This window comes from Corythoichthys intestinalis, chromosome 11 (assembly GCF_030265065.1).
Source record: "Corythoichthys intestinalis isolate RoL2023-P3 chromosome 11, ASM3026506v1, whole genome shotgun sequence".
Lineage (NCBI taxonomy): Eukaryota > Metazoa > Chordata > Actinopteri > Syngnathiformes > Syngnathidae > Corythoichthys > Corythoichthys intestinalis.
In genome coordinates this window covers 12,404,527-12,410,526 of record NC_080405.1, presented here as the reverse complement: position 1 = coordinate 12,410,526, position 6,000 = coordinate 12,404,527, and the positions used below count along the sequence as shown (strand labels likewise).

The 6,000-nt window shown below is 38.5% G+C and overlaps 2 long non-coding RNA genes across 8 annotated transcripts; one reads left to right on the top strand and one right to left on the bottom strand.

Annotated features, from left to right (window-relative positions):
* The first annotated feature begins 326 nt into the window (after positions 1 to 326).
* LOC130924526 (uncharacterized) lies at positions 327 to 4,506 on the top strand. Its single transcript, XR_009064896.1, has 2 exons — positions 327 to 904; positions 977 to 4,506. It is a non-coding gene; the product is annotated as an uncharacterized LOC130924526 (long non-coding RNA).
* On the bottom strand, positions 1,859 to 5,827 carry LOC130924525 (uncharacterized). Of its 7 annotated transcripts, none has more exons than XR_009064893.1 (12): positions 5,314 to 5,817; positions 4,507 to 4,634; positions 4,227 to 4,364; positions 4,050 to 4,125; positions 3,668 to 3,771; positions 3,538 to 3,592; positions 3,002 to 3,420; positions 2,729 to 2,800; positions 2,570 to 2,641; positions 2,320 to 2,435; positions 2,108 to 2,219; positions 1,859 to 2,010 (listed from the first exon to the last, which is right to left on the bottom strand). It is a non-coding gene; the product is annotated as an uncharacterized LOC130924525 (long non-coding RNA). The 7 variants fall into 7 exon arrangements; XR_009064891.1 differs by having other exon boundaries at positions 2,320 to 2,406; positions 5,314 to 5,811; XR_009064892.1 differs by having other exon boundaries at positions 2,570 to 2,800; positions 5,314 to 5,822.
* Between the last annotated feature and the right edge of the window lie 173 nt (positions 5,828 to 6,000).

Genomic DNA, 6,000 nt, shown 5'->3' with positions numbered 1-6,000 from the left:
AAATTATGCTTTACGACAGGTATAATTGGGGGAATAAAAACATGGCATTTTAGACAGACAGGTCAATAATCATTACTTTAACCTAATACACAGCCAAATCATTCACTTATGCCTGTGCTTATTCCTCATCACTGTCCATATCTTTTTTGAAGGGCAGATTTTTCATGAGGGAGATCAACTAACCCACATGTTCATGTTTAAGTAGACTGCGTTTCGTGGAAACAATATGCCGCCCTTTCCACCATTGTAGTGGGTTATTTTTCAGTGTTAAAAACTCACGATCTCTGTTCCGCTCCACACTTCACACATATGGGGTCAGATTAGTCTCATAAGTACTCGTACATACATTGTGGGATTCGTAAACACATAGCACGCGAAACACACACACATTGTGGGATTCGTACACACATAGCATGCGAACCACACGCAATTGTGGGATTCGTACACACATAGCACGCGAACCACACACATTGTGGGATTCGTAAACACATAGCACGCGAAACACACACACATCGTGGGATTCGTAAACACATAGCACGCGAAACACAAACACATTCACCAAATGTGTGTGTGAATTGTTTTACGCGCATTTGCAACGTGCTTCCAATTACAAATTCCCACTTACGAATACAAATTCCCACTTACGAATGTGTGGATCGTTTTGATACCCGTCATGCGCAACTGAGAAGAACACATGCATTTTTTTAACTGGAGCCCGTCTTCAGCCAATCAGATGTCTTCTTCTTAAACAGCCAATCACAAGGGCTGGGCTGTTTCGTTACGTCACTGCTGTGCGCCTTCAAGTCCGGTGTACTGAGTGACAAGTGACAAATGGGGAGCTTTTGTAAAAGTAGGAGCCCCGTTTTTGACAGCTCAACTCGACCGCGGGGACTATCGATGCAAGGTGTCCCGTCGAACAAATGTAGCGTACGTGTAGCATACGTTTAACGGTTTTGCCTTTCTCTGTCATTGACAGCTGAAGACGTCCCATCCATTTTGAGTGGGAGGACCTCCCATGCACTTCAAATGTATTGGATGTCAACTGGTGAAAAACTCATTGAACCACTCAGCAGAGGGATGATGAGAGCAAGATTAGATGTCTAATACTGTACTATATGTGGCACATTTTTAACAGGCTTTTTTTCCGCTAAATAAGTCTTTTTAAGATTACTTTCTCCATTTCAAGCCTATTTGAAAGTCATACTTGGGAAAATTCAGACTTCTTAATGTATGATTGTGATGTCTATGCTTAAACCAATTTAAGACCATTTTAAAAGGAAAAAAATAGACATTATAAGCCTGTTAAAAATGCTACCTACAGTGACAGTATTTAAAGGATGGTAGTCTATTACGGATATAAAAAAATATATTTTTTGAAAGACTTGGAGCAACAGAGCTTTCTTGCCAAATGAATCACATTTGATACACTTAGGATTTAGAACTCTTTCCTCAAAAAAAAAAAAAAAAAAAAAAAATGGATGCAAGTCAACTCATGCATCTGCATGTTCCATGAGAAAAACAGGATTTAACAAGGAAAATAGATATTAGAGCGCTTATTACACATTTTTCTTTACAAATTTGGAAAAAAAAAGGTTTAAGACCTTATTTTTCACATTTTGTGATTCTCTGACAATTGCTTCATATTGCAGGCATTAAGGGGTTAAGACCTGCCACATGAATTTTACTACCTTTTTAAACACTTTTTTTTATTGCGACAAACCTAATAAGTGATCAATGATGGCAAGAGAGGATAAAGCGCAGCAGCAAATCCTCAGATCTGTTCTTTGGATGCCTTTGAAAGTAAATAGTGACATTGAGAGCAATCAGGAGTTCAATTATGTGAGGTGAGGAGACCAAGTAAGTTTTGAGACATTTTTTTAATTTAAATAGACATCTCAGACTCCCAGCCTGTAGGAGGGCACAGGCTAGATCTCCTCGAGCCTTCAGAACTTCGGGAAGGTGGGTCTGGTTGTGCCTGAGATCTCCATTGGCCATATACTCTTCCGCAAACTGAAATGGCATTTTAGGCATTCTGTTACATATCAGTGCTAAACAACAACAGCAGCAAAGTTTTACTGCAGAGACTCCGAAATCTTAAAATCATTACCTTTAATGTGAAAACCCCACAGCTACTGTTGTTCTGCTGCTTGTTATGGGCCACAGTTTTGGTAGTCCAAGTTTCTATTTGGAACTCACGGCCCGCCAACCTCAAGAAGTTCCTAATTATTGTTTTATAAGCAAAACAATGAAGATGAACATTGAACTATTAACTTCCATATTAACATAATACTAGGAATTTAAACTTTCTGAAGCGGTTACCTCCAATTCCGCAAGATTTTGCTCATATTTGTCCTCGTTACTCAAGGGATCGTTGATCACCAGTGTTCTCTTAGAAATGTGGACAATCTATAAAAGGTTAGTTCCTTTGTGTAATTCTGCACAATGACAGATTTATGTAGTTAACTTACTAATGAAATTTAACTTCTGTATGGCATCAGCTAAATTAATAGCTATATATAATACATTCCAGAATCGGTAGGTCTTAAGAAAATATAAGAAACCCACTAACCACTAAAATCCAATGAGCGCATACAGGACAGGACAGGACAAATACACTTTTTTTTTCAACAGGGAATTTCCTCTGAAGAACATACAATACCAAATTATTGTTATTTTGGGTTACTGGCGTTAAAATAATATAGCTAAATATTGGCATGAAATGGATTACCTTTCTAACAGGCTGAAATTTTCCCAAAAGCAGACTCCCAGCTACCACAGCAGAGAGTTGGTGAATGGGCTCCTGTTAAAAAAAGGGGTAACAACATTACAACTATACTCCGGCAAAAAATAAATGCATTGAGAAAAACTATATCCAGCACTTGGCTGCTGCCTTTCAATGAGGATATGCATGTATGCATCAAATACTTGCATAGCAAAATAAAAAAATTGGCAAAAGGCAAGAATCTTTGTTATTTGCTAAAGACTTATTGCTCCCACTGACTTCATCAGACAGCCAGCCGTTGCCTTTTAGCGTATGAAAAGATGTGTCATATAATTTATACGGTCCAACGACAGCCTCCACCTTGCCTTGATCCTCTGCAGCCCACAGTAATTTAACTGAAAACACAACATTGTTAAATCAAAAAAGTTATTATTTACGGCACTTGACCAGATGACCATCCGGTCAAAATTATCTACTGAATAGGCCAAACCACCAAACAAATCCTGTCGGTCGTTCACCAATTTTGTAAGAGCTGTACGAAGTAGAAGGGTACAATTAGATATACATTTTAGAACACCAACAACAACTTGCCGTTTTATGTTTGCTATTTGTCCTCTCATCCAGCCCATTCGTCTTAGGATGATATGCAGCTGTAACACTCCTTTCAATGCACAGGAGGCACAAAGGTTATCGTTGAGCTGAAAAATTGATACATTGTAAATAAATCCAATTAAAAAAATAAAAAATAAATAAAAAAGGGGGAAAACAACAATGCCAAAATCCCACTGTGAAAATAATTTAATGCATTCAGATACCTAATTGACAAATTCTCTTCCTTGGTCGGACAGGATTCTTTGGGGGCATCTGTGTCTATAAACAATTGAGCAGATACGTTATGCCACTTCTGATGCTGTTTTGTTTTTTAAAGGAAAGGCCTCAACACACTTGGAAAAATAATCGGTGGCAGTAAGAATGTACTGAAAGCCATCCTTGGTTTTTGGGAGAGGCCCAGTCAGGTCTATCCCAACCAACTCCCAAACAGCAGACACCTGTGAAAGGCAAATCCAATATTGAACATATCTCTTACAGCTATTCCTACAAAATCTGAAGAGCACCATGTTTTATCTTTGAAGTTTTTAACTTAATCTGGGTAGATGGCTCCCACCTTGATATGAAGGGAACACATAAAAACCTAATTTTCACGCATGTCCAAATATTAAATACATGCGTGACATTAGACAAAGCTGTTTCCAATTTTTCACGCATGTAATAAAAACCAGAAATACATTTCTTTATTTGATTACACACGGTCAGTATGAAAATATACCTTAATGCTTTGTAATGGCTGTGTCACACACAGCCAAAGAGTTACCAGTCCTCTGACATCCGTCGCATTCAGAGACCTTAAAACAAATCGTCATGAGAAACGGGTCAGGTTAATAAGATCTGAAATAGCTCACCAAAATTAGTTAGTGACAAAATGCAGAAATAAACCATCACATACCCATCAGTCAATGTCCACCGTCATGCCATCCCAATAATTTCTGGAGTACATTGAGGATCTGGTTTTAACAGTGCCTGTGTGTGCACCAATTGAAGCCGAGTGTACTTCATTAAACAGTGATCGTGCTTCTGTTTGGGACTGGATCACATATAAACACAAATACACACAAATAACAATTATATAGCTGTATACACACACACACACACACACACACACACACACACACATATATATATATATTATAAATAACAGCAACATCACAAATACTTTGCCTACTCACCCTTCAGTTTGAGCTTCTGCATATATCTTCTTAAAGCACATTTCTGAGATTCACTATAAATTAGGGAATTCACCCCTAGACATAAAATTGAAAATCTCCTGGAACCTCTTCTCCATGTTGTACACCAACTGTAAAGCACATGCACAGAAAGACAAATTTGAAAAATGACTTCCAAATACTTTATACATACACTCCCGAAAACAATGATTAGCAGTTAAGCTTTTTTGAAAAATTTTAATATATATAGGACTTAGCCTTCTCAAAATATAATGGCTTAATTGGGTCACTAGCCATATGGTTAATTTCTGTATGATTTCAAGCACGAAACTCCATTAAAACCCAGGTGACCCAAATGTTTAATGCTTATATCATACAATGCTAACTTCCGTACGCTGTTAACCGGCTATAATGTAAAAAAAATCTCTCTTGAACAATAACCGAATCGCCATTAAAACTTTGGCGACCAACATGTTTACTGCTTAGACGTTAACTTCATTACGCTTTTGTCTTGCAATATCATCAATATTCCAATTCAGTCTTTCGTGTATATGTATTTGCTTACAGAGGTTAGCGGACAAAACGCACTATACAATGAATATACTTTAGAAATATTACTCCCTTCCAACGACAACAATAGAAGCAAGGAAGCTAGTGTTTACTCCTTATCATGAGACGTTAACTTCGTTACGCTTTCGTCTTGCAATATCAACAATATTCCAATTAAGTATTTCGTGTATATGTAATTGCTTACATAGGTTAGTGGTCAAAAGGCACTATAAAAAGAAAATACTTTAGAAATGTACTTACCCGCACGACAACCGCATGAACTGCGTTGTAGTCTAAAAGGAATCTCCAGCCGGACTTGAAGGCGCACAGCAGTGACGTAACGAAACAGCCCAGCCCTTGTGATTGGCTGTTTAAGAAGAAGACGTCTGATTGGCTGAAGACGGGCTCCAGTTAAAAAAATGCATGTGTTCTTCTCAGTTGCGCATGACGGGTATCAAAACGATCCACACATTCGTAAGTGGGAATTTGTATTCGTAAGTGGGAATTTGTAATTGGAAGCACGTTACAAATGCGCGTAAAACAATTCACACACACATTTGGTGAATGTGTTTGTGTTTCGCGTGCTATGTGTTTACGAATCCCACGATGTGTGTGTGTTTCGCGTGCTATGTGTTTACGAATCCCACAATGTGTGTGGTTCGCGTGCTATGTGTGTACGAATCCCACGATGTGTGTGTGTTTCGCGTGCTATGTGTTTACGAATCCCACAATGTGTGTACGAATCCCACAATGTGTGTGTGTTTCGCATGCTATGTGTTTATGAATCCCACAATGTGTGTACGAGTACTTATGAGACTAATCTGACCCCATACACACAAGCTCTGTCCCATGCGAACAGATATGGCTGCCTTTATGAATTCAAAGTCCGAGTTTTGTTTTCCTGGGTGCGTTGAAAATCAATCGCTGCACGTCGCTGGCGTCGGTGAT